We start from the raw sequence: 13,299 nt of genomic DNA, 5'->3' as shown, positions 1-13,299 counted from the left end.
ATCTGCACATGAATCTGCACATACCACAGTTCAGAAAAGAAGATCAGTAAAATCACTGGGCAAAATGAACCAAGCTTTGTGCTGTCTTTCTTACGTTTTCTAGACTCCCTGGAGGAACTAGGCCAGATCCTCAATGGCAAGGTCCTGCACAGTGATGGGGGTGTATTTTGAAACAAATTCTACCCATTACATGGAAGAAAAAAATCATAGATGAACTAATTAAGGACTGTCTAAATTAGGAATTAAAACACTTAAGTCTTTCAATACTTCTGACATTCAGAAACATTGGAAACAAAGGGTGGCGGTGCAGTGGCACAGCTGATGCCTCAAAGCACCAGATATCTGGGTTCAATCCTGATCTCAGGAGCTGTTTGTGTGGAGTTTGCACATTCTCCCTGTGACTGTGTGGGTTTCCTCCAGTTTCCTTCCACGTCAGGTGAGGAGGTTAATTGGACACTAAATTGTTCCTAATATGTAGGGAGTGAATGCGAAAGTAGGATAACATAGAACCAATGTGAAGGAATGATTGATGGTCGGTGTGGACTCACTGAGCAGAAGGGCCTGCTTCCATGCTCTAAAACCGAAAGCAAAAAAACCTTCCCAAAGACTGCACACTTCTCTGAATTGCATTCCATTCGTTGGTTATCTGTCGAACAGACCAGAACTTTAATATCTTATTACATTTTACTGCTTTCTTCCTCATTGCAAACCACAAAGCTGATTTTTGTATCAGAAACAAATTTATTATTCCCCTTTTTAAAATAAAAAAATTTAAATCCAGAACTATTAACACAAAAAATAAACCATTAAAAACTTCTCAAAAAACATTCCTTTATCACTGTCCACCTTCAAAATTAATGGAGATTTCCAAGACCAACCTTGGGCAGAATGAATGGATTTCCGACTGTTAGAGAGGAGGTGCCACAACTTTGCAGATATGTGCGATGCTATCATATCATATCATATATATACAGCCGGAAACAGGCCTTTTTCGGCCCTCCAAGTCCGTGCCGCCCAGTGATCCCCGTACATTAACACTATCCTACACCCACTAGGGACAATTTTTACATTTACCCAGCCAATTAACCTACATACCTGTACGTCTTTGGATGCTGAAGCACTGTTGGCAAAAACATCCAGTAAATATCTGGCAGCAAGTTCAAAACTACCATATTAGTTTGCTGCCTCTTGCAGGGGCAAATGCCTGCAGTTTTGCATAAGACTGTCATTTTTACCACACAAAATCTGAACCAGTCAGAAAATGTCCTAAATATCCAAACCTTCAGGAAATGGCTCTCTCTTCAGTCACTCACAATCAATGGTAGAATTAAATGTAAAGATATTTTGGAACAAACAGGAGGAATTTACACCCTTATTTCATCATACCACACTCCAGAGGAAAGTACAAGTAAAGTAGTTAGTGTATGAATATGCTGTAGAACTGATGGAGAGGTTGACACGTGGGCCTGTCAAACAGCATCGTGTCCTCACAATCAGTGAAGGCAAAGACTACAAGGAGTGCAATTACACAAACAGGATGTCAGAGGAGCAGTAAAACAAAATTATAGAATACAATAAAGGAAACAAGACTCGAAGAGTGTGTCACCTACATAGAGGGTGACAGCCAAAGGTATGAGCCAAACACAGGCAGGTGGGACTATTGTAGATTGGTGCTTCTTGGTCGGTGTGGGCAAGTTGCACCGAAGGGCCTGTTTCAACACCATTTGACTCTATGTTGGACAGTTGTAGAAAAGGAATCGAAAAAGAGAGTGAATATTAAACTCTATTAAACATTAACTATTATTATCCACCACAGTTCAAGACGAGAGTTGTGGTAGCATTGCAAAGCATTAATCTGACCCATGAGGCAGGGATTTCTTAACTCTGTCTATTGCTTGCTACTTAGTACACATGCTGTCCTGTGTCGCAGATCCGCCAGGCATGTTCTCACTATTTAGATGAGGGAATTAAATGTAACATCTCCAAGTTTGTGGATGACACAAAGCTGGGTGGCAGTGTGAGCTGCGAGGAGGATGCCATGAGGCTGCAGGGTGACTTGGATAGGTTGGGTGTCTGGGCAGATGCAGTATAATGTGGATAAATGTGAGGTTATCCATTTTGGTGGGAAAAACAGGAAGGAAGATTATTGTCTGCATAATGATAGATTAGGAAAAGGGGAGGTGCAACAAGATCTGATGTACTTGTACATCAGTCTCTGAAAGTAAGCATTCAGGTACAGCAGGTAGTGAGGAAGCTGATGGCATGTTGGCCTTCATTGCGCGAGGATTTGAGTTTAGGAGCAAGGAGGTCCTACTGCAGTTGTACAGGGCCCTGGTGAGTCCGCACTTGGAGTATTGCGTGCAATTTTGGTCTCCTAATTTCAGGAAGGACATTATTGTTATTGAGGGAGTGCAGCGTAGGTTCAGCAGGTTAATTCCCAGGATGGCAGGACTGATATATGATGAAAGAATAGGTCAACTGGGCTTGTATTCATTGGAATTTAGAAGGATGAGAGAGGATCTTATAGAAACATATAAAATAATTAAAGGAGTGGACAGGCTAGATGCAGGAGAAATGTTCCCGATGTTCGGGGAGTCCAGAAACAGGGGTCAAGGTTTAAGTATAAGGAGAAGGCCATTTAGGTCTGAGATGAGGAAAAACTATTTCACCCATAGAGTTGTGAATCTGTGGAATTCCCTGCCACAGAAGGCAGTGGAGGCCAATTCTCTGGATGTTTCCTTGCTCAAGTTTTACGTGATACCATCACACTCCAGAAGATCTAACCATTACCAAGTTACTCCAGCACTTAATGCTCTATGCAAGATTCGAGCATCTGCAGTTCCATATCTCACCACAAGGTCTAAAGTTTTTGAACATTCCAGTGGCTATTTTATTCTGTTTGTATAAGCATAGTCTGCCCTCTCCAGTGTGTCAGGATATACACAAGAATTGGAATGGAGATGCCTGGCAGATTATCTATATGGAGGGATTCAGTTGATGTGATTATGCCAGGCTTCTGCTTGACACATCTGGGGATAGTTCCTCTAATTTAAACATCAGTCTGAAGCGGATGTGATTTTACTGGAATGGTGTAATTTTCCCTACAATTGATGTTGGGCTCAGTGGCTGCAGCTCCCTGGCTTGTCTTTGCAGTCATTCTTAAATGCTCGTTACTCTCCCTCCAGTCTTCCAATTGTGCCTAGTCATGATAAAAATATCTCTGCAGAGACCCTGCAATTTCTTCTCTACTTCTCACAATGTCCAAGATACACTTGGTCATAACCTGGGGATAATGCAACTTTGTGTAGTTAGCAGCCCCTTAGGTTCCCATTAAATATTTCCCTTCTTACCTTAAGCCTATACTCTCTGCTTCTTGATCCTCTCACTCTGTGTAAAAGACTGCATTCATCCGATCAATTCCCCTCATGATTTTATACACCTCGATAGTATCACCCCACAACCTCCTGCGCTTCCAGTAATATCATTCTAGCCTGCCTAATATTTCCCTACAGCACTTTCCCTCGAGTCCTGGCAACATTCTCTTAAATCTTCTCAGCACTCCTCAAATCCTCGGTGATCAAGTTTGTGGATGGCACAAATTGGTGGAATAGTAGATGGTGATGAAGATAATCCAAGATTACAACAGGATCTAGATCAATTGGGAAAGTCAGTCAAGGAATGGCAGATGGAATTTAAAAATCAAGCAAGTGGGATGGGTTGAATTTTGGGAAGTTAAACAGGGCAGGACTTGCACAGTAAATGGGTGGGCATGGAGAGCATTGGAGAACAGAGACCAAGGGGTGATGATCCATAGTTTCCTGAAAGTGATGAGACCCTTAAAAGCAACATTTGGCATGCTTGCCTTAATAAGGAAGGATATTGATTACAAAAGTCTGCACATTATGCTATTCAAGTTGAGATGAAACCACACTTGTCCTGTGTATTGTGTGGTGCTGTGGTCACCTAGCTACAGGAAAGATATCATTAAGCTAAAAAGAGTGCAGAAAAGACTTGCAAGGATGTTATTAGAACTGGAGAGCACATGTTTTTAGGAGATCCTGGGTATTTTTTTTCCCCGGAGTGAAGGCAGCTGACAGGTCTCAGTGTAGAGGTTTGTAAAATCATGAGGGACATCGATTAGATGGCGGTCACAGTCTTTTTCAAGAGCCGGGCACAGATTTAAAGTTGAGAGGGGAAAAATGTATTAGAAACCCGAGGGGCAACTTTTCCATACATAGGGCGGTAGGTGGATGGAATGAGCTGCCAGAGGAAGAGACAGAGGCAGAATACATTTACCGCGTTGAAAAACATTTGGATAAGTAACTGGATGGGAACGGTTGAGTGGGATTATGGACCAAATACAGGCAAATGTTACTAACCCAGGTAGGCAACTTGGATGAGCTGAGCTGAAGGACTCTATGACTATGTTCACAAGGAGAGTTTTGAAAGGTTAGCAGAACGGCAGTGACAGGTTGAAGTCAAGTGGTGCAGCTGGTATTATTCTGTTAAAATGTTACAGTTTTAATGTAACTGAGTGGCTTGTTAAGAGTCAATGACATTGCTGCGATTTTTAAATTATACATCAAAGCAGCTAAAGATGGCAGATGTCTTCTCTTCAAGAGCATTATTGAAGCAGATGGATTTTCATGGCCTCCAGAGACTTGGGTTTGAAATGAAAACAAATGAAGATTATTTCATTAAATTCAATTGATTTGCAGTTGTCAGGATGCGATTTGAACCTACAACCCGAGTATATTCACCTATTCCTCATGATTGCTGGTGTGGTGAGAGACCGATGCAGCCCAGTTAGAATAGCGTGCAATTTCGGAGGGGAACTTGTTGATCATGGAATACACACAAGGAATAGATTGGGTAGATGCACAGAGTCTCTTGCCCAGAGTAGGTGAATCGAGGACCAGAGGACATCGGTTTAAGGTGAAGGGGGAAACAGTTAATAGGAATCTGAGGGGTAACCTTTTCACACAAAGAACAGTTAGACAGGTACATGGATAGGACAGGTTTCAAGGGATATGGACCAAATGCGGGCAGCTGGGACTAGCATAACTGGGACATGTTGGCCGGTGTGGGCAAGTTGGGCTGAAGGGCCTGTTTCCACGCTGTTTCACTCTACGACTCTGTGACTCTGTTCAACATTCTTAGATCAAGTGGTTACAGGTTGGGATGTGGTGTCGTTGCCTTGAAGAGCAACTGTGATGTACATTGTTGAGGGTGTATAGAGCATCGGGGATCTGGTGGAAGGAGCAAATGTTTATTGGGGTAAAAAGATGAGGAAAGTCCAAAAGGCAATTACAATGGCAAAGTACCACAACAAAATTAAGTTTTGATTTATATTCCTTAGCAGTGAAATATTCTGTATGGGGAAGCGAGGATGGGAATGCTGCCAATAAGCAAATGATAAAAACCACAAACAGCAATAACAAAATGCCAAGAATATAAAATTCTTACTTGGCTTCATTATTCACTGAAGAGACAGTCATATGGAAGTAAGCACTGAAGATGGAGATTAGAATGAATATTTCACATTAAAAGAACCGATTACACAAGTGAGTGGATATACAAATATCCATCATAAAAGAAAAGTGATCTACACGTGTGGTGGCGCAGCAGTAGAGTTGTTGCCTTCGAACGCTTGCAGCACTGGAGACCCGGGTTCAACCCCGACCACTGTCCGTATGGAGTTTGTACATTCCCCCCATGGGTTTTCTCCACACCACAAAGACATACAGGTATGTAGGTAAATTGACTTGGTAAATGTAAAAATTGTCCCTAGTGTGTGTAGGATAGTGTTAATGTGCGGGGATCGCTGGTCAGCATGGAGTCGGTGGGCCGAAGGGCCTGTTTCCGCGCTGTATCTCTAAACTAAACTTAACTAAACCACAAGAAAATTCGTTGCAACCTGGAGAGAGGCAGGAATATGGAACTCACTACAACAGGGAATGATTGTGGTGCATTTTAAAGAAAGTGAGGACCAGTCGAGCCAAGCATATGACAGGGTTTATGCTGATAGTTTGATTTAAAAAAGTGGAATATAAATGCTGCCAAAAGAATGAGTAGGTTGCTTCCATCTAGTTCAATTTTCACATCACTTATTCAGTTTCTGCCTTTTTGGTTACTTATTATGCAATATATAAAATTCAAGATTCCATGATGGATCTTTTATGAAATCAGTTATATTACAAACAAATTAAGCCTTTAGAAAAAAATCCGTTTATATTTGCCCATAGGATTTTGTTTTAAAGAAACATGCAAATTTTGACCTGCAAATTCTGCAAATTCTGTTGTTCCTCCACATCTCCTGTTAAGGTCGTTTAAAAAAAACCTTACTTTCTATTCTTGAATCTAAAATGATTTCTAAGTGATCATATTAAGATAACTTGTATCCCTTTGTAGTTTCCCATTCCAATTACACTACTTTCTGATCATCCCAATTTAATGCAGTATCTGGTCCTGAAGCCGATTACAAATTATTAATCAACTACAAGCAGCTTCATAAAATTCCAATCTTTCCAAATCAATCATTATGATTTAAGTTCATAGATTATTAAATTTAACAATCAAATTGTGTCGTCACTTCCAAACAAATTCTTAAATCACAGGATACAGAATGCACAAGTACAAAATATTTTAGCTCACAGCTGGTGTTTGCATGTCCGAAAATCATAAGATGTTCACAGGTACCTTAACCAGATAATACCGATTGCTCCCAGCATGTCAGGCAGTAACTGTGGAAAGGGAAACTGCTAAAGTTTCAACTCAGTGACCTTTGATCAGAAGAGTTTTAATGAAGGATCTTTGAACTGAAATGTTAATCATTTCTCTTTTACGCAGATGGCTCCTGACCCATCACGCATTTCCACCATTTTCTGTTTTAATTTACACTTTCACTTAGTTTTAAATCCATTTGTTTTTAGCCCCTACTTTCTATACTACAGCTCATTATCAGCAGGGCATTGATACAATTGCCCTTAAAAAGGTTTTACCTGAATTACACACGAATCATTTCAAGAGGTCAAGGGTTCATTTTGCTTCTTAATTTAGCCGAATGGAAGACATTACACATTTAAAACCCAATTTTACATGCAGAGCCTCTCAGTGAATTGCACCTGAAAGATCAAAAACAGGCACGAAAGAAATTGCAGGCTCCAGGCAACATCTTACCATTCTGGAGCAGGGCATTTTGGAGCAGTCTCGCATGACACCACAGATTCTCTGGCATAGTGGAGATAGAGATTTCACAAAATAATTTTGCTTGTTGACAGTGCCAATGAAGTCCAGGTGCAGTCCTTTAGCAGCCAAAATGATTACTTTTATAAAATGCAGCTTAAAATGATTTGATTAAGTTTCTTTGCAGAATACAAAATATTGCAATCCATTAAAATTATTGTCTGCACAAGTAAATGGCTGACGGTTGCAACCAACTTCACAAATTGAAACTTTGGTACAATTCTGTGCCATGAACACAGCCTCATTTTAAGCTTTAATTACAAAGTTGATTGCTGAGCAACAAGAATTGTTAATTAACCAGCAAATGGGCAATAAATAAAGTGCAGCAATGCGGAACAAGGGTTTGCCTGCAGGCTTACAAACCAGCCCTCATTATACTATCAATTTTAGCCTACACAAATGATTTAAATTGAGCTCTCTTATTAACCATTTTGTTTTACAACAGGTATCACATACCTTCAATATTATCCAGAAATTGAGAACCTATTGAACGATGTGCCAAGCAGCTGCAGAATAAAGGAATCTACTGGAAAAGTAGTCCACATACTTCAAAACTAAGCTCTATTACCATCAGAAAAACATCCCGATTTAACATAAAAACAGGGTGCACATAAGTTATCTCATATGGGTGCAGTAATACTGTCAAAGCAGGCAGCCAGAGAATCAATGGTACACTAGAGATGAACTGTGGGTGTGTAATTATGTTGCTCAGTACTGACGTCAGTCTCAGCCTCCACAAGCGAACAATAAACGTATTTGATTGATGTCTTGGGCTAAAACACTTACAGGAAAGATCTTGGGCTACCGCTGAGCTGAGTGCAAGATTATTCCTCAGTATCTATATAGCTGTTCTGCTTTTAAACATATTGATCATGAAGGTTTCTGAAGTGATTTACTAACCAACCCTGCAAAAACAACCACTTTTCTGATTCAATAACATTGTTTGGAAAATTAGCCAGAAATAACTGCTAGCCAAATTAAAGATAAGATCTAATTTACAGGCTATTGGGTATATAGTGGGTTTCAGAGAGACTGCCAATCCTGAGACAAAGTTGTATTTCCTTTCACATTTCAGTGAACTGAGTACACTTTGGGCAAGAAAGTAAATGCACCATCGCAGTTAATTTTAGGTTCCTGTAATGTTAGCACCACAGGAAAATTACAAACGGGATGTTCTTTACATATGGAAATGATACCACTGAACTTGTCAAAAAGGATAATAGAGAAGTGGGAAAGATTCAGGTGGGGTGAGGAAAAGTGACAATGGGCAAGAATCCAGGAGCATTTAAAAAAAACAAGATGTACCCACAAAATAGGAATTATGCAATTCAATTCCAGAAAGAGGAAACAAGAGATAAAACTGCAAAATGGAGTCGCTTTTGTGAGTACCTGGATACAACCAGAAAATGATTGAAAACCAAATACCTCAGATGTGCCATTTTGATAGAAAAAGAATTGCATTTTAAATAATTGGAGATCCAGTCCCAATCAAAGACAACCGACAATAAAAAATAAGATTCTGGAAAGGAGATTTTGCAATACAACTTAGAAATGCTTTTGATACAAACGAAGCTTAGTGAGGCATGCAAGACTTTGCTGGGTGTGGTTTGCAGACATGTTTAAAGATATTGATGGCATGGATGTACAGTATCAAGCAGATATTGTTCAAGCGGATTCCGAAAACAAAACATTAGGACATTAAAACATTTCCATCTGGGCAAAGCAAAGCAGATTTGGCAAAAAAAAAAGCAAGACAATGCAGTGATTAAAAGCAGAGATCTGCAGGAATTGAAGATGGGTAATGAAGTAGGCAAAAAAAACATGTATTGAAGTTGAGTTGAGTTGAGTTGAGTGTCACATGTACTGAGCAGGTCAGGCAGCATCTCAGGAGAGAAGGAATGGGTGACGTTTCAGGTCGAGACCCTCTCTCCTGAGATGCTGCCTGACCTACTGAGTTACTCCAGCATTTTGTAATACCTTCGATTTGTACCAGCATCTGCAGTTATTTTCTTACGTCACATGTACTGAGGTGCAGTGAAAAGTGTCAATATCAATAGTCAATAGTCAATAGTCGTTTATTTGTTACATACACATAAATGTGTAGTAAAATGAAACATTACCCGCAGTTGAACAATAAGACCAATAAGATTAATCAATAAAAATGCAATAACACATACAATCACAACTAACACCAAACAAAAAGAAACATCCATCACAGTGAGTCTCCTCCAGTCCCTCCTCACTGTGATGGAAGGCCAAAATGTCTTTTTCTCTTCCCTGCCGTCTTGTCCCGCGGTCAGGCTGTTGGAGTTGCCACGTCGGGGCTCCCGATATTGAAGCCCCCGCTGGGCGGTGAAAGGTCAACGGCCTTTTAGCATTTGATTTTAAGGGATTTTGTTGTTTTAGCAGCACCCAGACATGATTTTTTTTTAAACTAGTCAGCCATTTTGAGAGGCCAGTAGTCTGATATTGATGGGAAGTGCCTTTGTTCATTGAGGAAGTTAACAAGTTAACCCTGAGGACCACATGCAGATGAAAAGTGACCTGCTCTTCCTTCCCCATCACTGTAGGTTTCGAGTGGCTTAGAGACACTAATAAATGTTACCATTGTACCAAAGAAATGTGTAAGTAGGAACTGCAGATGCTGGTTTAATCCAAAGATAGACACAAAAAGCTGGATTAACTCAGCGGGACAGGCAGCATCTCTTAAGAGAAGGAATGGGTGATGTTTCGGATCAAGACCCTTCTTCAGACTTGGAGCATTTTTGTTTCACAAATCCAAAAAGGTTGCAGGCCAGTTCAGTAAAGTGGTTAAAAAGCAATTTTGCAAATTTCCTCTTCCTTTATTACCTACTGTAAAGCACAGGATATAAGAGCAGGGAGGTTATGCAAGAACGGAATACAGCACTGCCTTGGCAAAAGCTCGAGTATGTAGAAATACCCGCAGGAAGAGCAGCCCAGAAGGCAGAGACGCCATCAAGTTTGTGATATATTTCAGGAAATGTCTGAAAAACTGTTTCACTTTCCCATTGTGGTTGGGAATACATGCTGTTGAAGGCTCTGAATGCAGGAGGTAGATTGTGTGAAACAGAATGTGTACATGCAATGGGGGAGCTGGGAAGTCAGGCCACATGGGGTATATCTGCGTCTGAAGTGCAAACCTTCGAAATACTGTCATAAAACAGAGGCTTCCAGGATTCTTTTTCATTTTTCTTCACAACCATTCCGAATATTGATGTGAACTTGCCTGTTCTAATAAATCTGTTAGAAATTTAAAAGACGTCTTATTATTTTAAAATGTGCTACCTATGTAAATGTATAATTCTTTGAAACCATTTCTTCACGATCTAAATACTGACGTAACCCATTATATAAAAATGACATTTTGCATAATCTCTTTAAGCATTGATAGTTCTAATGCACAGTTGAGGATCCCATGCCGTTAGCCAAAGCCTCAGACAGAAAAACAGGTCAACTTCTTCATTTGTAAACCAAATCCATCGTCTATGACTCACAAAGTAAGTTTTTCAGGAGTTTCATATCAGTTGCAAAGGCTCTGCCAAATGCTTAACCGTTACCTCTACAAGTAACATTCTAGGTTCAGTGAAACATGTCAGCTGTTTAGCATCAAGCAACCCTTGGCATTCCAGGTCCCATCAAGCACCCTGACCATTCACACCACAAACTCAAAAAGGGGTCACCCAGAAAGATAGGGTGGCTGCTGCTTGATATTTTTATACTTACAAGCCAGACTCAAAGTCACACAGCAACTTCACCTGGAAGCATATATTTTTCTTCAACTATTCCCACTCACTCACTATATTGGAACAGTTATATTCCTTCACCACAAGCACTGCAGAAGATCAGGAAGATGGCATCTCACCAACTCAGAGGTAAACGAGCGACAGAAAGTAGCTTTCCAGTAATAACGACAAGTGATAACAAATGAAACTTAAACTTGTTCCATGTTGCTGCCCCCGTTACCGATCAACTGAATGTCCTTTCCATTCAAATGAAAAACAGAATCTGGCAGTGCAATGTTTTAAAAAAATCTAATCAATATCTTACAATACTATATTGAACCACTCACCCTTTCACCTCCTCTTAAAATGAAATAGACTCACTCCCAGGAATGTTGTCAAAATAAATTAAAGTCAGCAACCAGAAGACAGGTCAGAGCCCAACTGTGCCTTCAGCAAATATTCAGAAGTCCAAGCATCAATAGATGGGGGTGGGGAAGTGGGAAGTACTCTGCAGCTGAGAACTGGCAAGGTGATTTGTAAAGCCACACCTTCCCCTTTACCAAGTTCAGCAGACTTTCCAAAGAAGGGATCAAACCTGCAATTATTTTGTTCTTTGTGGTTATTGCACAGTAAAAGGCCATCAGGAAATAATTTATATCTTGGAAAAATAACATCTAAAAGGTGATATTACTGTCAAATATTCTTCCGACCACTCAATCGTGCTTTAAAAATATTTCATTGACTGTGATGTGCATAAGCATCCTGAGCTCACTTGGTATATATAAACTGCCACCTGCAATCACAAATACTGGCAGTCAACTAATTTGAAGTACAGTTTAAGTTCAACGTCATAATAGCATTTAATGGTTATTGTAAATATGATAAATGTTGACAATATTGATGGCATGGATATCAACATAACTAATAAATCCTTATGAATGACTTCGCTTAGTTGATTGGTAAATGAATAGCAGAGACTTTTTCTTCCTTAGCATCAAACACTTATCCTTTTTCAGATGTTTTGCAAGCAGCAACAGCCAGTACAGTTTTCTACGTAGCCATTAAAGACTGAGATTTAAAGGCTGTTCATTTTGGATGCAAAGCGAGGTTTTGCATCACTGCATTACCCTGGCTTTTGGGCTGAAGATATGCTCCAAAAGAAGCCACAACTCCAACTCAACTGTTCCAATATCGCAGACAACACTGGCATCGATCCAGTGCTAAAGTTGGTCAGGTTATGTCCCATCAGCAAATGGTAGAGTATAATCCAATCCAGCCAAATTACATATAATAATATAATATATTCCTTTATTCGTTCCACACCGGGGAAATTTACAGTTACAGCAGCAAAGTGGATAGCAAGAGAGCAAGGGATCATTCATTATAAATAAAAGATACATATATTGTCATCAGTTTTCTGTGTTCTTAGCTGTTATTGTTGACTCGTCTGCTGGGAGCAGTGCTGGTTGTGCAGTCTCACTGCAGCGGGAAGGAAGGACCTCCTATATCTATCCTTCACGCACTTGGGGTGAAGGAGTCTGTCACTGAAGGAGCTACTCAGTGCAGTGACAGTGTCCTGCATGGGGTGGGAGTCGTTGTCCAGCAGCGATGTTAACTTTGCCATCATCCTCCTCTCTCCCTCCACTTGCACTGAGTCGAGGGGGCAACCCAGGACAGAGATGGCCTTCCTGACAAGCTTGTCGAGTCTCTTGCCTTCCACCGCTGAGATGCTGCTGCTCCAGCAGACCACTCCATAGAAAATAGCCGATGCAACCACCTTGTTGTAGAAGGTCCTTGGGAGTGCCCCCTGCACTCCAAAGGACCCGAGTCTCCTTAGCAGATAAAGTCTGCTCTGGCCCTTTCTGTATAGCTCATTGGTGTTTTCAGTCCAGTCCAGTTTATTGTTGAGGTAGACACCCAGGTACTTATAAGAATCCATCCTCTCGATGTCCATTCCCTGGATGTTCACCGGTGTCGGGGGGACCTGGCTACGCCTACGGAAATCTACCACCATCTCCCTGGTTTTCCCCTCGTTGATCCGGAGGCAGTTCCGCTGGCACCAGTCCACAAACTCCCTGATCAGTTCCCTGTACGCCCTGTCCTTGTCACCCGTGATGAGGCCGACGATGGCAGAGTCGTCAGAGAACTTCTGTAGATAGGAGTCTGCGGAGCTGTGCCTGAAGTCCGCAGTGTACAGGGTGAGCAAGAATGGCGCTAGCACTGTTCCCTGCAGAACCCCAGTGCTGCAGACCACCCTGTTCGAGACCAGGTCCTTTGTCCTCACGTACTGTGGTCGGTTGGTGAGGTAGTC

General features: G+C 41.0%; 1 protein-coding gene across 2 annotated transcripts in view; it reads right to left on the bottom strand.

Moving 5' to 3' along the window:
- dgkb (diacylglycerol kinase, beta) overlaps window positions 1-11,357 on the bottom strand; it is a 506,131-nt gene extending 494,774 nt beyond the window's left edge. Inside the window, exon 1 of one of the 2 annotated variants that reach the window (XM_078421953.1) lies at window positions 11,336-11,357. The gene's annotated coding sequence lies outside the window, so the exon portion shown is untranslated. Of the gene's footprint in view, window positions 1-7,701; window positions 7,860-11,335 lie in introns of those variants that run through there. The other variant, XM_078421946.1, reaches the window with a different exon arrangement.
- Between the last annotated feature and the right edge of the window lie 1,942 nt (window positions 11,358-13,299).

The sequence above is a fragment of the Rhinoraja longicauda genome, chromosome 2, assembly GCF_053455715.1.
Source record: "Rhinoraja longicauda isolate Sanriku21f chromosome 2, sRhiLon1.1, whole genome shotgun sequence".
NCBI lineage: Eukaryota > Metazoa > Chordata > Chondrichthyes > Rajiformes > Arhynchobatidae > Rhinoraja > Rhinoraja longicauda.
The sequence above is the reverse complement of the archived record's forward strand: the minus strand, read 5'-3'. Positions and strand labels throughout refer to the sequence as shown.